The sequence below is a fragment of the Hordeum vulgare genome, chromosome 7H (assembly GCF_904849725.1).
Source record: "Hordeum vulgare subsp. vulgare chromosome 7H, MorexV3_pseudomolecules_assembly, whole genome shotgun sequence".
Lineage (NCBI taxonomy): Eukaryota > Viridiplantae > Streptophyta > Magnoliopsida > Poales > Poaceae > Hordeum > Hordeum vulgare.
In genome coordinates, this window is record NC_058524.1 from 280,214,522 (window position 1) to 280,237,276 (window position 22,755).

Sequence of the window (22,755 nt, forward strand, 5' to 3'; positions counted from 1 at the left end):
CTGCTATTATTTTCATGCCCTGTAGATCTGTTCCTAATAAGTTTTTTGTGGGGATTTAACCCAATCAACGAACTAGTGATTGCTAGCATTTGTGTTCCTCTAGAACTCTTCTAAATTTCATGTCTTAGTATTGGTTGTAGCTACTTATATCCTGTGAGTAAAGAGGTAACATCCTGGATGTGGATAGATTGTGTGCTATATTGTTTTGGGCTTTGTGCGAGCTATGTTTGATGGATTTTCTGTTGTTTAGCTCTATTCCACCTGGAATTTGGTGCTTGTTCCAGTGCAAACCTTGGAATGCCAAGTAGATAACCATTAATACTGGTATTTTGCTGTTATATCTTTGTAGTCCTTGTAACTTGTTTTGTAGTTTTCGAGTGCTACGTATCTCGGTTCTTGGTGTTCTTTATATGCTTTTGCACCATCTCTGTGTGTTGCATCCATTACTGCCATGATCACACATGTCTAAATAAGTTAACTTGAGGTTCTGTCCGGAATAGTAATAACTGAAGTAATGCATGAAAGATGACTAGTGTAGAAATGCCATGCTTCCATTCATGCCACACTTACATCATATTGCTTGTAGCATTGCCATTTGCTGGTGTTTATTTGTTGTTTATTTCTTTTGGGTAGCAGCAAGTGCTTAGAACGAGTTCAAGCATTTTGTTGAGCACGTTAAGGAAGATCAAGAGCAGTTCTAGTCTGAAGATCTCACACGCAAGATGATCGTGACCTTGACACCGTTTCTAGCTTTGTTATGCCTAGTTGAATCATTTCCGTCGCTATTCACCGCTGCCCACCACCTGATAAATAAGCCTCCAAACATTACCATGAAACGTTTAACCTTAACCTCCTAGCAAAATATTGTTTGGCTAAGTTAGTGCTGCTCAACCCTCTTATAACATTGCTAGTTGTAGGTGCAAGCTAGTCGATGTGATAACATGGGCAATTTGATTATCATCTGATTTAAATGCTATTTAATTAATGCACCTATATACTTGGTAAAAGGCGAAAGGCCTGGACTTTTGCCAAGTGATTTGTTCTGCTTTTTTCGCCTTAGTTTCGGCTACCGGTGGTTTATTCTATAACTGAGCGCTCCTAACACGTTCGGGGTTATTATGGGGACCCCCTTGGTAAATCGTTTGATCTAAGGCTTGTGTGGCAAGACCCCACTTTGGTGTTAAAATTGCTAACAACTTAAAAATTAAAGCATAGGGAATAGATACCCCGAGGAGACTTAATCAACAACCCGAGCCAGTGCTCCTCATGAGTGTTGGTCCAAAATGGACTGCCTGCGGGTCCACCGCGAGGAAACTACAGGATTGATTCTCCCCTCAGCTATTTCCATACATCATGTCCTGAGGACGAGATACGCGACCCTTATCGGGTTTGTCGACACATCAGATGGTCTTGCTGGACTTGTCTTACCTTAACGATATATCTTGTTCATTGGGATTCCGGTGAGACTTTGGGTCTTTGCAGAGTTGAGGCTTTCCACTAAGGAATTCGACGAGGTCGCGAGTTTCCTGATCGAGGGTTTCTATGCGGCTAGTGGTAATTTGTGATGGATTAGTTAGAGCACCCATGCAGGGTTAAATCTTTCGGGAAGTCGTGCCTGCTGTTATGTGGTAATCATGGATACATTGTTAACATCCGGTTCTAGATAACTTAAAGTAACTTCATTCAAACCTGCCAACTGTGTGCGTAACCATGATTGTCCCCTTCAGAGTTCCTTCTGTGATAGAGAACATGGTGGGGTTATGACTGACTTAAGTAGGGGTTCAGGATCACTTAGTGATTATTCTTAGTTAACGATCGACATGCCTAGACCCCCATTAATTCTTGTTCAACGTTAGTTAGACACCATAAATTCTTAGGTTGCTGCAAACTCAAACACATACCCCGTCCTCACCTAATGACTAACTTAGATGCAATACCAATGTCATGAGATTTCTCAGTCCTTGTGGCTCACAGATTACTCCAACCACCCACAGGTACATATACCCAGATACAGATGCTTTCGAGGAAACTCGGCTGTCGTGGCTTTGTCACGGCAGATGTCCTCGTGAAAGGACTAAGTGATTGAGCCATCGCACCTTGGTGGCGACTGAAAGGGGGTGAGCGGAAGCGAGACTCGGGTTTACCCAGGTTCGGCCCCTCCTGTGGAGGTAAAAGCCTACGTCCTGCTTTGTGTATATTGATGGTGGATTCGATTCCAAGAAGGGCGTAACTCGCCTGACGTAGATCTTGATGGATTCTAACTTAACCTCTCTACCCTAGAGACTCGCCTTTATATATAGGTAGAGCCCCTAGGGCTTACAAAGTCCTAGCCACGTTACAAACCATGGATTTCCATATCTCTAAGTTTCCATGTCCTCCAAGTCAGGAAACCTCCTTGGCGACTTAGCTTCTCTTAATCTTGAACAGCCATTCAGCTCATGGGCCCTGGCAGCCCTTTGTCAAGGTCCCCTGGCGCATCCTAGACCCTGAGCCAAGGCTTATCTTGATCGTTAATGTAGAGTCGTCGTTTTACCTGACCCGACCCAATAGGGCGGGTCATACTGTAGGTAATATCCCCAACATTAGGCCCCATATTGACTTGAATTTGTTCACGCCAATAAACCTTCACGCTTGTCTTCGGCGACTCATACACGATTTCTGACCCTTCTTTGAATAAGTGATGAGCCGCCAACTCTTACGAATTGTATGAGTCGCCAGGTCCTTTATTGGTGATGTCATCTTCTCCACAATTCCTGGGATCTTGATGACATCACTCCCCAACGGATCTGTTATCTTATCCTGTCATCCCAAAAATCTAGGCACCATCATTTCTGGTTTTCAATGTAGCTCCTCGATTCCCGCGCCTGCCTTTCGATTCTGCCCTAGGTCTCTAAATAGCCGCAGGGGGGAGGAGAGGCATCCCCACCTACCTCTATTCCATTTCCTCGGATGCGTCTTCTTCCTCGAGCTCGCATCACGACCACAACGCCATCGCCGAACCTTTGTCGCGAACCAGCAGCTTCTCAGGTTGATCGGGGGTGCGGTCTCTGGCACAGAACCTCTGCGGCCTTCTTCATTCGTTGTCTTCCTTCTTCAGGTAACTTCCCTTTCTCCATTAGACCTAGATCTCGAACCTCCATGGTTATTAGGGTAGCACCAAAACTCCATGAATGGCAGCTCCTCGCACCATTAGCCCGTCTAAGCATGGTATTTAGATCCTTCCTTTTAGCAATAAACTTTGCTAGTTCCATCACAATCTCCAGCAAGTTTTATTCTTCTTCCATTGTTTTACAGATCCACACACTGTTTTCACACTGTTTTCGTGTTCTTAGCGCCTGAATTCTTGCAAGTATTATTTTCCTCAATAGAATCACCCGTAGATTGGTAAATTATCTTTCGGTATTGTAAGCATGTTTGTCCTTGATTAGGAATATCCTAAGAAAATTTATAGAGTCACAACCCGCCCTCAATGCTGTGGAGAATCAAAACTCCCTTTCAGTCATGCTCTCAGTTGTTGGCCGGCGCGTTACCATTCGTTAGGTCCTAACAACCCGCCAACCCTTCTTATGCGGATCTCCGTCCCCTCCTTTTTAACTTTGCAATTATGGGTTCCATCTCCAAATGCAACTGGCTGCCAATATCAGTCAACGATGCTTATCTTGCAAGATTCGTGAAATTGGGCAACCTTGCGCCCAAAGAAGCAATCGGCTGGCGAACCGCCTTTGGGTAGAAAATTCATCAACCCGCCGAAGCAGATGTAGTTGTTTTTGCTGATCACGTCGAGCGAGGCTTCACAATGCCCGACTCAAAATTCTTCACGGACACCTTGCATTTTTTCAACCTCGATCCTCAAGACTTAGGGCCAAACTCCATCAGCAAAGTGTGTCAATTCCAAGTGTTCTGCCAGGCTTACCTCCAAATAGAGCCTACTGCGGTTTTGTTTAGGAAATTCTTTTACCCAAACTGCCAGACTGAATTTGCCCGGCCTAGAGCTTGGGGGTGTTAACATTTAGCGACGACGAGAATGTGGGTTCTGAACTGTTACTTTTCCTAGTCATCCCAAAGGTTGGGCAAAGACTTGGTTCTACTGCCGCGACACTTCTCCACCCAATGAGAACCCTTTACTAGGCTTCAGGGAGGAACGCCTGCCCATGGATTTCAAACTTAGTGAAAAGTTAACTAAAGAAGAAGAATCCACATTCGTCCCTATCTTCGCAAAGCTCATGGCTCTTACTGTCAATGGTCTCACTGGGATTGATCTGATCCGCTCCTGGGTGGAGTGGAGAATCATGCCTTTGAGCCACCGGGACGACTTGATGTGTGATAAAAATGGTGACTTAAACCACCCCCAATCCTTTTATAACGCGAGGCTTGAAGAAGAAGACATTGCCGAAATCATACAAAAGCTGAGTGGCGAGCCTACTGAGAACAACTCCAAAATAGGGCTCAAACATTTCAGCGTTTTTAACCACGCTCCGAAGGTAAAAAATCCCAAGTCGCCCTTCTAGCTTTTTGATATATTCATGGCTATTTCTGATCTGAGCTTTTAATCACGTCAATCATAGGAATTCGGCTTTTTGGACCCGAAGACCCAAGACAGTCGTCAAGAGAACGACCAAAACCCGCCCCCGAAGAAGAAGAAAAACAAAGGCAAAGCGATGCAAAGGAGTCATCTATTGTGGGCGAGTCTCGGGCCACCGACGAACAATCAGAGATAGTACTCTCTTGTTTTTATTGCTGTAATTTGACTTGTACTCATGCTTTACTACCTATGTTTATAGGATGATGACTTGGAGAGCCAAGATGAAGATGTCGAGGTAATTTCCATTTCTTCTCACTCAAACTCTTCTCCTCCCAAGACGGCCACGCGAATCTGTAGGAAAGTTCCCTTGTCTCACCCAGATGCTTATCTGGATCCCAATTTCCTTTTCAAGAAGGCGAGTTTTACGGAAAAGCGTCATACTCGAAGCAACTCTAGGGACCTCATGTCCGGCTTGCCCGAGAAAACAACCGGTCGCAAACGTCAAAGCGAGGAATGTTGCTATAAACATATTTCTTCCTGTGTAAATTGTTCTCGTGATTTAGCTAATTTTTGAATCCTTCACCCAACAGGTTTCACCTCCTTCATCTGGCGACTCAGCCGCCTCAACTCTTCCCCCGTGGATCCGTCGTCAGGGGTAAGTTCCTTCATTAACATATTTCGTTGGGTGTCAATGTTTCTGTTTTAACATTGGTACCATCATTCCTTAGGGCTCAAGCAAAGAAGAGAAAAACCGGCGAGCCGTCTTCTTTTCCTAAACAGGTTGAAGTGTTTGGAATGAGTACCTCCATCCCAGAGGCTTAAGAAGAACCAGCTGAGACTGATGACGATATCTTTGATGATTTCCCTCACATCCGGGACAACCTTTCAAGCCCTCAAAAGGAAGTAATTGGAAACATCTACCCGCACAGTCCTCATAAGGCACCTGAAGGACCAGATTCAGTCGTCGTCACTGGTACCGGCTATTCTAAGCCCGCAACCGTGGTTTTAACAAAGCACGCACCAAAAGATGCCCAAGTATTTGCAGAAAAAGATATCACCAAGTTCAAGCTCCCCAATTATGAAAAATTGGAGTTTGATGAACTGTACTCTGGTTTTGTGAGCCACCTGGAGACGAGCCATGAGATGGAAAAGAGCTTGGCCAACATGATGCGGATAAACACATGAGGTATGATATCTTTTAACCATATTGACATGTCCTCACATTAGCCCTCCAAAGGCCGAGTTATCCATGACGAATCGTGCATTTGTGCCATCATTCAACGTGTAGCCCCAAGGACCAGGTCATCTTTGTAAAGATGAGTTGGGTCTTTAATTTATAACTTGGAATAAAAAGCGTGAACCTGTAGCCCCCAAGGGTCGGGTCATCTTGTTAAAGATGAGCTGGGTATTTTAGTTTATAACCTGAAGAAAATCTTCAACCTATACCCCCAAGGGCCGGGTCATCTTGTTAAAGATGAGCCGGGTCTGTAGTTTGTATTTGAAAAAGAGATTCAGCCTGAAGCCCCCAAGGGCCGGGTCATCTTTTTAATGATGAGCCGGGACTTTAACTTTGTATTTGACGAAAGGCTTCAACATGTAGCCCCCAATGGCCGAGTCATATTTTTAAAGATCGGTCGGGTCTTGCTTGAAGGTATTACCTTAGAAAAAATGAATCATACATAACCCCCAAGTGTCAGGGATGTTGCTTGCAATGGTCCTGAAACTTGCTTTCCCGATATTTGTTGCAGGAATCATTGACTCAGGCCGACTCAACTATGGCTGGCTTGAAACAAAGCCTATTAGAGCAGCATGATGCTCAAGCTTAGTTTGAAGAGTGATGACCCATGAGTGTAGGGGATCTATCGTAATCTTTCAATAAGTAAGAGTGTCGAACCCAACGAGGAGCAGAAGGAAATGATGAGTGGTTTTCAGCAAGGTATTCTGTTACTGAAATTATCGGTAACAGATAGTTGTGTGATAAGATAATTCGTAGCGGATATCAAGTCACAATAGTAACAAAGGTGCAGCAAGATGGCCCAATCCCTTTTGTATCAAGGGACAAGCCTGGACGAACTCTTATGTAAGGTAAAGCACTCCCGAGGACACATGGGAATTTCTGTCAAGCTAGTTTTCATCATGTTCATATGATTCGCGTTCTCTACATTGATAGGTTGATATCTGGGTGGACCGGTGCTTGGGTGTTGTCCTTAATTGGACAAACATGACACTTATGATTAACCCCTCTCGCAAGCATCCGCAACTACGAAAGAAGAAATAAGACAAGGTCTAATCATAGCATTAAACTAGTGGATCCAAATCAGCCCCTTACGAAGGAACGCATAAACTAGGGTTTAAGCTTCTGTCACTCTAGCAACCCATCTTCTACTTATTACTTCCCAATGCCTTCCTCTAGGACCAAATAATGGTGAAGTGTCATGTAGTCGACGTTCACATAACACCACTAGAGGAAAGACAACATACAACACATCAAAATATCGAACGAATACCAAATTCACATGACTACTTATAGCAACACTTATCCCATGTCCTCAGGAACAAACGTAACTACTCACAAAGCATAATTATGTTCATGACCATAGAGGTATTGAATAGTATTAAGGATCTGAACATATGATCTTCCACCAAGTAATCCAACTAGCATCAACTACAAGGAGTAATTAACACTATTAGCAACCTTACAAGTACCAATCGGAGTCACGAGACGGAGATTGGGTACAAGAGATGAACTAGGCTTTGGAGATGAGATGGTGCTGACGAAGATGTTGACGAACATGATTCCTCTCCGATGAGAGGAGTGTTGGTGATGACGATGGCGACGATTTCCCACTCCGGGAGGGAAGTTTCCCCGGCAGGACGGCCCTGCCGGAGCTCTAGATTGGTTCTGCTCAAGTTCCGCCTCGTGGCGGCGGCGTTTCTTCCCGAAAGCTCTCCCTTGATTTTTTATGGGACGAAACCCTCTATATAGCGGAACATGGGAGCCGGAGGGGTAACAGGGGGCCCACGAGCCACCCACGCGCGCCCAGGGGGTTAGGGCGCGCCTAGCAGGCTTGTGGCCTACTGGTGGCTCCCTTCTAGTATTTCTTCCACACAATATTTTTTATATATTCCAAAATAATTCCTCGCTGATTTTCATGGCTTTTGGAGTTGTGCAGAATAGGTATCTCAAACTTGCTCCTTTTCCAGCCCAGAATGCGAGCTGCCGGCATTCTCCCTCTTCAAGTAAACCATATAAAATAAGAGAGAAAATGCATAAGTATTGTACCATAATGTGTAATAACAGCCCATAATGCGATAAATATCAATATAAAAGCAAGATGCAAAATGGACGTATCAACTCCCCCAAGCTTAGTCCTCACTTGTCCTTAAGCGGAAGCCGAGATCAATAAATATGCCCACATGTTTAGAGATAGATGTGTCGATAAAATAAAATACGGACATGCACGCATCATGATCATATCTAGAACATCAATATCATCATATAATCTCTTATGATAAAGTGACAATTCCTACACAATGTAAAGTATGGATCAAGAGTCTTATTAAGAATTAACAACCAATAGTATTTAGTCATTGGAGCAATTGCAATTTATCATAACATCGGAAAGAGTCAAATAAGAGCTTGTAAAGCAAATCCACATACTCAATCATCTTTTAGTCTTCTACAATTGCTAAAACTCACGCGGTACTCATGAGATCAAAGTTTTAGTTGGACACAGAGAAAGATAGGGGCTTATAGTTTCGCCTCTGAACTATTTACCTCAAGGGTAATGTCAACAATAATAATTCATGATTACTTACTTCCAAGTTGATATATGAATATGGATCTTTCCCTAGCACATGGCCCTAGCCAAGATAATGGTGAAATAAGGAATTGGTGTCGATCACCATGACTCTTTTAAAGATAAAAAGTAAAGGTACAAGATAGGCCCTTCGCAGAGGGAAGTAGAGGTTGTCATGCGCTTTCGAGGTTTGGATGTGTGATCTCTTAGTGTGGATGAACGTCACTTTATATTTCCTCATGTGATAAAGAACTTTATTATGCAGTCTATCACTTTTATGTCTTCCTCATACAGGTTCGTACAAAGCTTATTTTCCACACACTAATAGATCATACATATTTAGGGATCAATTTTTATTGCTTGCACCGATGACAACTTACTCGAGGGATCTTATTCAATCCATAGGTAGGTATGGTGGACTCTCATGGAAAAACTGGGTTGAGGGTTTATGGATGCACAAGTAGTATCTCTACTTAGTGCGGAAGTTTTGGCTGATATGAGGTGGAAGCAAGCATCACATGCTAAGGCATCTCTAGTCATATAACATCGTTCGGAACCAAGCAAACATAATTCATTATGTTGTCTTCCTTGTCCAACATCTACTTCTTAGCATGTAATAGTTTTAATGAGTGTTCACAATCATAGACGGTGTCAAAGATGATATATTTATATGTGAACCTCTCTTTCTTTATTACTTCCTATTAATTGCAACAATGACCAAGGGCTGCGTTTGTCCATCCACAACAAGTTTCAATCAACATTCTTTTTATATGTGAAGCCATCACTTCCCATAAGATCATTACATGATCTTTCATGCTTTTGTTCTTTTATTATTCTTTTCTTTAGATCATGGCATGAAGCAAGATACTTAACTAAAACACTCCTTATTGTATAACTCACGAACTCGATTACATTGGGGGTAACACAAAGCAAAACTCAAGCCTAGATCATACTAAGAACTTTATTCTACTAGATAAAGAAATATTACCAAAAAGGATCGAACTATAATAAAGGTAAAGGCAAAAGGTGTTATGGTGATACGATAGCGGGGTAACTCCCCCAAGATTGGCACTAGCCAAGGGGAGTGCCCATACCCGTGTTTAATTGTCTTCCTTCGGGGGTGATGGTGTTGGAGTTGTTGGACGCTGGGTTTCATTCTCCGTCTTCTAAAGCATAGGATCTCCATCATGGAAAGATGATCGAGTCTGCGGAATCCTAAAATCTGCAGCCAACAGCATTGCTTTAAATCTATACTCATACTCACAGTTTTGGTTCTGCAGGTCTTAGATCTGGGCTTGGAGGTGATCGATTCTGTCATAGAGCGTGGAGAGGTGCTTCCCGATGTCATTAGTATCGATCTTGTGCTTGTTGGTTGATGACCCACAAGTATAGGGGATCAATCGTAGTCCTTTCGATAAGTAAGAGTGTCGAACCCAACGAGGAGAAGAGGGCTCTGATAAACGGTTTTCAGCAAGGTAATAACAGCAAGCACTGAAAGTAGCGATAACAAGTGATGTTGTAGTGAGGTGAAACATCGCAAGCGAAAAGTAACAAGTTACAAGTAGTAGCAACATTGCAGCAAAGTGGCCCAATCCCTTTTGTAGCAAGGGACAAGCCTGAGCAAAGTCTTATAAGAGGAAAAACGCTCCCGAGGACACACGGGAATTTCTGTCATGCTAGTTTCATCATGTTCATATGATTCGTGTTCGTTACTTTGATAGTTTGATATGTGGGTGGACCGGCGCTTGGGTACTGCCCTTACTTGGACAAGCATCCCACTTATGATTAACCCCTCTGGCAAGCATCCGCAACTACGAAAGAAGATTTAAGACAACGTCTAACCATAGCGTTAAACTAGTGGATCCAAATCAGCCCCTTACGAAGCAACGCATAGACTGGGGTTTAAGCTTCTGTCACTCTAGAAACCCATCATCTACTTACTACTCCCCAATGCCTTCCTCTAGGCCCAAATATGGTGAAGTGTTATGTGGTCGACGTTCACATAACACCACTGGAGGAAAAACAGCATACAGCATATCAAAATACCGAACGAATACCAAATTCACATGACTATTATTAGCATGATTTATCCCATGTCCTCAGGAACAAAAGTAACTACTCACAAAGCATAATCATAATCATGATCAGAGGTGTAATGAATAGCATCAAGGATCTGAACATAAACTCTTCCACCAAGTAATCCAACTAGCATCAACTACAAAGAGTAATCAACACTACTAGCAACCTTACAAGTACCAATCGGAGTCGCGAGATGGAGATTGGTTACAAGAGATGAACTAGGGTTTGGAGAGGAGATGGTGCTGATGAAGATGTTGATGGACACGACTCCCCTCCAACAAGAGGAGTGTTGGTGTTGACGAAGGCGACGATTTCCCCCTCCGGGAGGGAAGTTTCCCTGGCAAGATCGTCCTGCCGGAGCTCTAGATTGGTTCTGCTCAAGTTCCGCCTCGTGGCGGCGGCGAATCCACGAAAAAGCTCCACCCTGATTTTTTCTCGGACGAAACCATTCATATAGCAAAAGAGGGGGGCCAGTGGGCCACCAGGGTGCCCACAAGCCCTGCTGCCGCGGCGAGGGGGGTAGGCCGAGGCAACCAGGCTTGTGGGCCCCTGGTAGCTCCCCTCTGACACTTCTTTCGCCCAGTATTTTTTATATATTCCCATAAAACTCCACATTGATTTTCAGGGCATTTGGAGTTGTGCGGAATAGAGGACTCAGACATGCTCCTTTTCCAGTCCAAAATTCCAGTTGCCGATATTCTCCCTCTTCAAATAAACCTTGCAAAATAAGAGAGAAAAGGCATAAGTATGGTACCACAAAGTATAATAACAGTCCATAAAGCGATAAATATCAACATCAAAGCATAATGCAAAATGGAGGTATCAACTCCCCCAAGCTTAGACCTTGCTTGTCCTCAAGCGAAAACTAAGATCCAGAAACATGTCCACATGTTTAGGGATGAAGGTGTCGATAAAACATAATACGGACATGAGGGCATCATGATCACACATAGAACAACAATACATCATAAAGATTCTTATGGGAAAGTAACAATTCCTTCACAAATCAAAGTATGAATCAAAAACCTTACCGAGAAGTAGCCAACAACAGTCCATAGTCATTGAAGCAATTGCAATTTATCATATCATCAGAAAGAGTCAAATAAGAGCTTGTAAAGCAAATCCACATACTCAATCATCTCTTTTGTTTTCCACAATTTTTACAACTCACGTTGTACTCATGGTATCAAAGTTTCAGTTGGACATAGAGAAAGATAGGGGCTTATAATTTTGCCTCCCAACCATTTACCTCAAGCGTAAAGTCAACAATAATAAAGCATAAGTACTCATCTCCAAGTTGATATATGAATATAAATCTTTCCCAAGCATATGACGTTCACCAAGAAAAAGGCTAAATAAGGAATTGGTGAAGATCACCATGACTCTTACAAGGGCAAAAAGTAAAGGTACAAGATAGGCCCTTCGCAGAGGGAAGCAGAGGTTGTCATGCACTTTTGAGGTTTGGATGTGTGTCATGTTAGTGCGGAGGAACGTCACTTTATATTGCCTCCTGTGATACAGAACTTTATTATGCAGTATGTCGCTTTTATGTCTTCCTCATCACAGCTTCGTACAAATCTTATTTTCCACACACTAATAGATCATACATATTAGACAGCAATTTTTATTGCTTGCACCGATGACAACTTACTTGAGGTATCTTATTCAATCCATATGTAGGTATGGTGGACACTCAAGGCAAAACTGGGTTGAAGGTTTATGGATGCACAAGTAGTATCTCTACTTGGTGCGGGAGTTTTGGCTAATATGAGGTGGAAGCAATCGTCACATTCTAAGGGATCTCTAATCATAAAACATTGTTTGGAACCAAGCAAACACAATTCATTATGTTGTATTCCTTGTCCAACATCTACTTCTAAGCATGTAATAGTTTGGTGAGTGCTCACAATTATATAAGGTGTCTAAGATGATATATATATATATATATATATATGTGAACCTCTCTTTCCTTATTACTTCTTATTAATTGCAACAATGACTGAGGTCTATGTTGGTCTACTCTCAACAAGTTTCAATCATCATACTTGTTATATGTGAAGCTATCACTTTCCATAAGATCATCTCATGATCTTTCATGCTATCTTTCTTTTCGTACTTTTGATCACGGCACAAAACAAAGCCCTTGACTGAGATACTATTTATTATATAGCTCGCAAGCTCGAATACATCGGGGGAGACACAAGGCAAAAGACCCAAACTAAAACACTAAAGACTTATTCCACTAAGAGAAGAAATAAAAACTGAAAAGGAAAGAACTAAAACAAAGGTAAAAGCAAAAGATATAAAGGTGATACGATACGAGGGCAACACCCCCAAGCATGGAATAAGCCAAGGGAGTTGCCCATACCAATGCTTAGTTGTCCTCCTTTGGTGGTGATGGTGGTGGAATTGTTGAAGCAGTCTTGAGCTTATCTAATTTCCACTTGAGCATAAAATTCTGCTCCCTTAGATCGTCATTTTCTTCCTCAAGCTTCAACACTCTATGGAAAAGTTCGTGCTTACTCTCCTGCAAGAAACAAGGTCTTAGGCTTCTTCCTTTGGTCAGGGAGGCTTGACTTCTTGAACTCCACATGAGTGGATCCTGGTTGAGGTAGAGGAGCTTCCTCTTCATCGGAACTTGTTTGTTCCTTCCCTTTGGGATCATAGTCCTCTTCCTCGTCAGTGGTCCAACCATATGGTTACAAGTCCCCATAGATCTTGGGGTTAGCAAGGTAATCAACCACATAGCTCTCCCCTCGGAATCCTGAGAAGACATCTTGACCTAGATCTGCGGCAGAAACACGCTCGAAACGAAAACAGAGGAAAACTGCGCGATACGGAGCTCAAAACCCTCGGGCGTATATATAATAATTTTTTCTGGTCCACAAGGAGTGCTCCGCAAGAAAATGGAGTCCGGGAGGCACACGAGGTGCCCACAAGCCCTGCTGCCGCGGCCAGGGGGGAGGCCGCGGCAACCAAGCTTGTGGCCGCCTCGTGCACTCTCCAGACTGCTTTTTATTTTTCTTATTTTCCATAAATTCCAAAACGGAGAAAATTTCCTATTGGAAAAGTTTCAGAGTCCAATTACTTACCGAAACACATACCTCTTCATTTTCAGGGTCTGAAACAGGCTGATAAACATCCTTTTTGTACTTCTCTGGATTTATGATATTGATGATATTGGTCTCAACATTTATGGGAGTACTAGAGATATAATGCTTGCTTTTTTGCCCATTCACCACTCTAGGAAAATTACCTTCCGTGTTATTGATTTTGATGGCACCGAAACGATATACTTCCTCGACAACGTAGGGACCTTCCCAATTAGATAGAAGCTTGCCTGCGAAGAATCTTAAACGAGAATTGTATAGCAGGACATAATCACCTACATTGAACTCTCGTTTTTGTATTCTTTTATCATGCCATCTCTTAACCTTTTCCTTGAACAACTTGGCATTCTCATATGCCTGGGCCCTCCATTCATCTAATGAGGTGATATCAAACAACCGCTTCTCACCGGCAAGTTTGAAATCGAAGTTGAGTTGTTTGATTGCCCACTAAGCTTTGTGTTCCAGCTCAAGAGGTAAATGACAGTCCTTACCGTAAACCATTTTATACGGCGACATGCCCATGGGATTCTTATAAGCAGTCCTATAAGCCCATAGTGCATCGTCAAGTTTGCTAGACCAATTCTTTCGAGATCTATTGACGGTCTTTTGTAAGATCAATTTGATCTCCCTATTACTCAACTCCACTTGACCACTAGACTGAGGATGATAAGGAGATGCAACTCTATGGTTGACATCATACTTAGCGAGCATCTTGCGGAAAACACCATGAATGAAGTGTGAACCGGCATCAGTCATCAGATATCTAGGGACTCCAAATCTTGGGAAAATGACTTCTTTAAGCATCTTAATAGAGGTGTGGTGATCAACATTTCTAGTGGGGATAGCTTCTACCCACTTAGTGACGTAATACACAACAACTAAGATGTGAGTATACCCATGGGAACTCGGGAAAGGTCCCATATAATAAAAGCACCAGACATCAAATGGTTCAATGACAAGTGAATAGTTCATCGGCATTTCCTGACGCTTACTTATGTTCCCTATTCTTTGGCATTTGTCACAAGACAAGACAAACTTATGGGCATCCTTGAAGAGAGTGGGCCAACAGAAACCCGATTGCAATACCTTATGAGCAGTTCTGTCTCCAGCATGGTGTCCTCCGTAGGCTTAGGAATGACACTTCTGCAGGATCTGTCCCTGTTTATGTTCAGGCACACAACGTCTAATAACACCATCTAGTCCTTCCTTATAAAGGTGAGAATCATCCCAAAAGTAGTGTCTCAAATCAAACAAGAATTTCTTCTTTTGCTGGTAGGTGAAACTGGGTGGTATGTATTTGGCTACGATATAGTTTGTGTAATCAGCATACCACGGTGCACTATGTGCAGTGTGGATGACATTCAATTGCTCATTAGGAAAGCTGTCCTCAATAGGTCGTGGGTCATCAAGGACATTCTCTAGCCTAGACAAGTTATCTGCTCCAGGGTTATCAGCACCCTTTCGGTCAACAACGTGCAAATCAAATTCCTGTAGTAGGAGAACCCATGTGATTAGCCTAGGCTTAGCGTCCTTCTTCGCCATAAGGTACTTAATAGCAGCATGATCAGAGTGAATAGTGACTTTGGAGTCAACTATATAAGATCTCAACTTTTCACATGCAAACACGACTGCTAAAAACTCCTTCTCCGTAGTGGCATAGTTTCTTTGGGCACTGTCTAGAGTTTTACTAGCATAGTGAATGACATTCAACTTCTTGTCAACTCTTTGTCCTAGAACAGCACCAACAGCATAATCACTAGCATCGCACATGATTTCAAAGGGAAAGTTCCATTCAGGTGGTTGAACAATAGGTGTGGTTATCAAGGCCTTCTTAAGTATTTCGAAAGCTTCCTCACAATCGTCATCGAAAACGAAAGGAACATCCTTCTGCAAGAGGTTGGTAAGAGGCCTAGAAATCTTAGAGAAGTCTTTAATGAACCTTCTATAGAAACCAGCATGACCTAGGAAACTTCGTATACCTCTGATATCTGTGGGGCAAGGCATTTTCTCTATTGCTTCTACCTTAGCCTTATCAACTTCAATGCCTTTCTCAGAGATTTTGTGTCCTAAGACGATGTCGTCATTAACCATGAAGTGGCACTTCTCCCAGTTCAAGACGAGGTTTGTATCTTTGCATCTCTGTAAGACTCGATCAAGATTGCTAAGGCAATCGTCAAAGGAAGAACCGTAAAGGGAGAAATCATCCATGAAAACCTCAACAATCTTTTCACAGAAGTCAGAGAATATAGCCATCATACATCTTTGAAAGGTGGCAGGTGCATTGCACAAGCCAAAAGGCATACGTCTATAAGCAAAGGTACCGAAGGGGCAGGTGAAAGTGGTTTTCTCCTGATCAGATTGTGCAACATGTATTTGCGAGGAGCCTGAATAACCGTCTAGAAAGCAGAAGTGTGTGTGTTTAGATAGCCTTTCTAGCATCTGGTCCATAAACGGCAAAGGATAATGGTCTTTCCTGGTTGCCTTGTTCTATTTCCGGTAGTCTATCACCATCCTATAGCCAGTAATAATCCTCTGTGGGATTAGTTCATTCTTATCATTAGGAACGATGGTGATACCTCCCTTCTTAGGTACGGAATGTACGGGACTTACCCAATCACTATGAGCAACAGAATAAATGATTCCTGCTTCCAGAAGCTTTAATATTTCTTTTCTCACGACCTCTTTCATCCTCGGATTTCATCTCCGTTGATGATCAGCAACTGGCTTAGAATCAGGATCGGTTTTAATCTTGTGCTGACATAGGGTGGGACTAATACCCTTAAGATCATCAAGAGTATATCCAATAGCAGCATGGTGCTTCCTCAAAGTTTTTAATAACTTCTTCTCTTCGTGATTCGAGAGGTGAGCACTAATAATAACAGGATATATCTCCTTCTTATCAAGATAGGCATACTTAAGAGTATCTGGTAATTTTTTTAGCTCGAACACAGGATCACCCTTTGGTGGGGGAGGATCCCCAAGCAGTTCAACACGAAGATTATTCTTGAGAATAGGATATTGTTCTAAAACAATTTTATCTATCTCATCTCTTTCGTCCATATGCATATCATTTTCATGCTCAAGTAGATATTTCTCTAAAGGATCCATAGGAGGTACGGCAATAGAGGCAAGAGCAATGATTTCATCCCTACCAGATGACTCTTTTCATGGGGTTGTCTTCCAAACTTGGAGAAGTTAAATTTATGAGACACGCGCTCGAAACTAGCAGTGACAGTCTGTTTAATGCAATCAATGTGAGCATTGACATTTTTGAGAAAGGTTCTACCAAATATGATGGGACAAAAGCTATCTTGTCCAGTAGCAAGGACGAGGAAATCAGTAGGATACTTCATCTTACCACACAGGACTTCTACGTCTCTCACAATTCCCACAGGGCAGATAGTGTCTCTATTAGCTAGCGGAATAGTGACATCAATGGGTTCTAACTCAGCAGGTGCAATCTCATCTTTGATTTCATCATAAAGGGACCGGGGTATTGCACTAACACTAGCACCCATATCACATAAACCATGATAACAGTGATCTCCTATCTTGACAGAAACAACGGGCAGGCCAACTACAGGTCCGTATTTGTCTTTCACATGAGGTTTAGCAATTCTAGCGGAGTCCTCACAGAATTTAATAACATGCCCGTCTATGTATTTGGCTAAGAGATCTTTGATAATAGCAACACTAGGTTCAACTCTAATTTCCTCAGGGGGTGCAAGTGGTCTAATGTAACTCCTACGTATCACAGTTGGAGCTTTAGAATAATCCTTTTTCCTAACAGGGTAAGGTGGTTTCTCCGCGTAGGCACAAGGAACAATAGGATCACTAAAGGCAATGACTTTCTCTTCGACTAGATTGAGTTTAACTATGTTGACTTCTACAAGCGGATGATACTTAAACCACTTCTCTTTGGGAAGATCAACATGAGTAGCAAAAGATTCACATAGAGAAGCTACTATCTCAGAGTTAAGTCCATACTTAGCGCTAAAATCTCTAGAAGTGTTTGTTTCAACAAAAGATTTAACGCAATCAAACTGGAAATTCATACCTGACTCCTTACCTTCTTCAAGCTCCCAATCTTCAGAGTTATGTTTGATTCTTTCCAATAAATTCCACATGTGATCAATATCCTTCTTCATAAAAGAACCGGTACAAGAAGTGTCAAGCATGGTACGATCTTCATGAGAAAGACGAGCATAAAAGTTTTGAGTGATAATTTCTCTCGAGAGCTCATGATTGGGGCATGAATATAGCATTGATTTAAGCCTCCCCGAGCTTGAGCTATGCTTTCCCTATCACGAGGCCAAAAGTTACAAATATAATTCCGATCACGATGTACTAAATGCATAGGATAAAACTTTTGATGATATTCCAATTTCAACCGATTGTAGTCCCATGATCTAGTATCATCACATAGCCTATACCATGTCAACGCCTTATCCTTCAAAGATAAAGGAAAGACTTTCTTCTTTACCTCATCCTCGGGCAAACCTGCAAGCTTAAATAAACCACAAACTTCATCTACATAGATTAGATGCATGTCTGGATGTGAACATCCATCTCTTGTAAAAGGATTAGCCGGCAGTTTCTCAAGCATACCCGAAGGAATTTCATAAAAGATATTTTCAGTAGGTACCTCAGGTTGAGAAACAACTCCTCGTGCTTCCGTTCGTGGTGAAGATACCCCGAACAAATTCCTCAAAGGAACAGTTTCCATAGTGACAAGTGACAATAAATTTCAGCACACTATATAAATGTTTCCTTACCAAATTCCACTTACCAAAGGCGCTTCCATCCCCGGCAACGGCGCCAGAAAAAGGACTTGATAACCCACAAGTATAGGGGATCAATTTTATCCTTTCTCGATAAGTAAGAGTGTCAAACCCAACGAGGAGCTAAAGGTAGGACAAATATTCCCTCAAGTTCTATCGACCACCGATACAACTGTACGCATACTTTACGTTCACTTTACCTTGAACAAGTATGAAACTAGAAGTACTTTGTAGGCGTGAAAGGATAGGCTTGCGAGAAAGCAAAGAACATGTAAATAAAACTAGGGGCTGGTTAGATAAAGAAACAACTACGAGTGTCTAACAAGTGTGGAAAAGTGGTGGTAGGAGTTGCGGAATTGTCCCTAAGCAATTGACTACGTTACTAGATCGATAGCAAGTATCATGTGGGAGAGGCCTCTGCTAGCATGTCATCCCTTACTTAGAATTCTATGCACTTATGATTGGAAATATTAGCAAGCGTCCGCAACTACTAACGTTCATTAAGGTAAAACCCAACCATAGCAATAAGATATATTGGCCCCTCTTCAATCGCATATGCATCAATTTCTATGCTAGGTTTGAAGCTTCTGTCACTCTAGCCTGCCAATACATAGACCTATCAACATACAACTAACCCTATGGTGTGATCCACGCGCATGATCATATGATGGGCACCAAAAGACAGCAACATAACCACAAGCAAATTAAACCAATCATAGCAATTCATCAATCACCAATCGGACAACGATAATCTACTCAGACATCATAGGATAGCAACACATCATTGGATAATAATATGTAGCATAGAGCACCATGTTCAAGTAGAGGGTACAACGGGTTGCGGGAGAGTGAACCACTGAATATAGATGGGGGAAGATGATGGAGATGTTGCTGAAGATGACGGAGGTGTTGGTGAAGATGACATGATGATGTCCCGGGCGGCGTTCCGGCACCGCCGGGAGTGAGGGGGAAAGAGCCCTCCTCCTTCTTCTTCTTCCTTGACCTCCTCCCTAGATGGGAGAAGGGTTTCCCCTCTGGTCCATGGTCTCCATGGCGGCGGCGGGGCGAGACCCCTCCGAGATTGGATCTCTCTCTCTCTCTCTGTGTCCTTCTGTTTCTGCGCTCCCAGATTCTGCGTTTCACCATTTCTTAAATTCTCGGAGATCCGTAACACTGATTGGGCTGAAATTTTAACACAATTTTCTTACGGATATTATCTTTCTTGCGGTGAAAGAAGGGCTCACACCGCATTAAGGAGTGTCCCCAAGCCCTCTGCCGTGCGCTCACCCCCTGGCCTCGGTGACAGGGCTTGTGGGCACTCCATGCATCGCCTCGCGTTGATTCTTCTTCCCAAAAATCATAAATATTCCAAAAAAAAATCCCCGTAAGTTTTTATTACGTTTGGACTTTGTTTGGTATGGATATTCTGCGGAACAAAAAACATTCAACAAACAGGAACTGGCACTGGGCACTGGATCAATATGTTAGTCCCAAAAATAGTATAAAAAGTTGCAAAAGTATATGAAAGTTGTAGAATATTGGCATGAAACAATCAAAAATTATAGATACGACGGAGACGTATTAGCATCCCCAAGCTTAATTCCTGCTCGTCCTCGAGTAGGTAAATGATAAAATAGATAATTTTTGATGTGAAATGCTACCTAGCATAATCTTGATCATATAATCTAATCATGGCATGAATACTAAAACACGAGTGATTCGAAGCAATAGTCTATCATTTGACATAAAGACAATAATATTTCAAGCATACTAACAAAGCAATCATGTCTTCTCAAAATATCATGGCCAAAGAAAGTTATCCCTACAAAATCATATAGTCTGGCTATGCTCCATCTTCCTCGCACAACGTATTTAAATCATGCACAACCCCGGTTTTAGCCACGCAATTGTTTTCTACTTTAGTGTTCTCAAACTTTTTCAACTTTCACGCAATACATGAGCGTGAGCCATGGACATAGCACTATAGGTGGAATAGAATATGGTGGTTGTGGAGAAGACAAAAAGGAGGATATAGTCTCACATCAACTAGGTGTATCAACGGGATATGGAGATGCCCATCAATAGATATCAATGTGAATGAGTAGGGATTGCCATGCAACGGATGCACTAGAGCTTATAAGTGTATGAAAGCTCACAAAAGAAATTAGTGGGTGTGCACCCAACTTGCTTGCTCACGAAGACCTAGGGCAATTTTGAGGAAGCCCATCATTGGAATATACAAGCCAAGTTATATAATGAAAATTTCCCACTAGTATATGGAAGTGACAACATAGGAGACTCTATGTCATGATGATCATAGTGCTATATGAAGCACAAGTGTGGACAGAGTATAGTAGCAGTTGTCCCTTCTCTCTTTTCTCTCTTTTTTTTGTGGGCTCTTTGGCCTCTTTTTTTTGTGGGCATCTCTCGCCTCTTTTTTGTAAATGGGCTTCGCTGGCCTCTTTTATTTCCTCACATGGGACAATTCTCTATTAATAATGATCATCACACTTACAACTCAATACTTAGAGCAATGATGACTCTATATGAAATGCCTTCGGTAGTGTACCGTGACAATGATCTAGCATAGCAATGACATCAAAAAACGGACAAGCCATGGAAACATCATGCTAGCTATCTTAGGATCATGCAATGGCAATATGGAAGTGGTGGCACATGTCATGAGACGGAACGGTGGTAGTTGCATGGCAATATATCTCGGAATGGCTATGAAAATGCCATAATAGGTACGTATGGTGGCTGTTTTGAGGGAGGCTATATGGTGGGTGTAATGCACCGGCGAAAGTTGCGCGGTACTAGAGAGGCTAGCAATGGTGGAAGGGTGAGAGTGCGTATAATCCATGGACTCAACATTAGTCATAAAGAACTCACATACTTATTGCAAAAGTCTATTAGTCATCGAAACAAGGTACTACACGCATGCTCCAAGGGGAAAGGTTGGTAGGAGTTAACCATCGCGGGATCCCGACCTCCACACAAAGGATGACAATCAATAAATAAATCATGCTCCGACTTCATCACATAACGGTTCACAATACGTGCATGCTACGGGAATCACAAACCTTAACACAAGTATTTATAAAAATACACAATTACTCACTAGCATGACTCTAATATCACATATTCATGTCGCAAAACTATTGCAAGGAATCAAACATATCTTGTTCAGTGATCTACAAGTTTCATGTAGGATTTTATGACTAACCATGTGAATGACCAACTCCTGTTAACTCTCTAAATAGGTATAAGTGAAGCATGAGAGTTTAATTCTTTCTACAAAAGATATGCCCCGCTCCAACAAATAGCGTAGGGAAACAGGCATTCTACAAATGGCGGTTTTCTATGTGTAGGGAAACAGGCAATCCAAACTTCAAAAGATATAAGTGAAGCACAAGAAGCATTCTATAAAGCCAACCAAGAACTATCTCATACCAGCATGGTGCATAAAATAAAAAGGAAAAATAAACACAAAAGACACTCCAAGCATTTGCACATATCGTGTGACGAATTAAAATATAGCTCCGAGTAAAATTACCGATAGATTGTAGACGAAAGAGGGGATGCCTTCCGGAGCATCCCCAAGCTTAGACGGTTGAGTCTTCCTTGAATATTACCTTGGGATGCCTTGGGCATCCCCAAGCTTAGGCTCTTGCCTCTCCTTATTCCTGCATCCATCGTGCTCTCACCAAAACTTGAAAACTTCAATCACACAAAACTCAACAAAACTTCATGAGATCCGTTAGTATAATAAAATAAATCACCACTTCAAGTACTGTTATGAACTCATTCTAAATTCATATTAGCATTATATCTACTGTAACCCAACTTCACCATGGTTCATACCCCACGATACTACCCATAGATTCATCAAAATAAGAGAACAATGCATAGAAAACAGAATCTGTCGAAACAGAACAGTCTGTAGCAATCTGTATATTCCGTGTACTTCTGATATCTCACAAAATCTGAAGAATTACGATCGTCTGGAAAATTTGCATATCAATCATAAGAAAAAAGAATCAACTCAAAATCTCTTCCAGAATAAAAATGAAAATTAATTTCGTGAGCAGAAAATTTCTGTCTTTTCTCAGCGTGATCAAACAACTATCACCCAAACTAATCGTAAAGGCTTTGCTTGGCACATTATTTTTAAAAACACAAAGGAATTGTACAAGGGGATAATTATTTTTGTGAGAAACTTCCATGAAAAATTCTACATTGTTTCCATGAGCATGAACACAAGTGTTCAAGGTCGATCCTCACTTCCTCAATGCATCACCTTTCAATCGCTTCTCTTTTTGAAAAAGTTTTAAGTTCCCCTCTATATTTTTTTGTTTTTAAACTAAATAAAAGCACTCAACAGAAATAAATGAATCTCTAAAACTTCCGGGTTGTCTCCTAGGCAGCGCTTTCTTTAAAGCCATTAAGCTAGGCATAAAGTG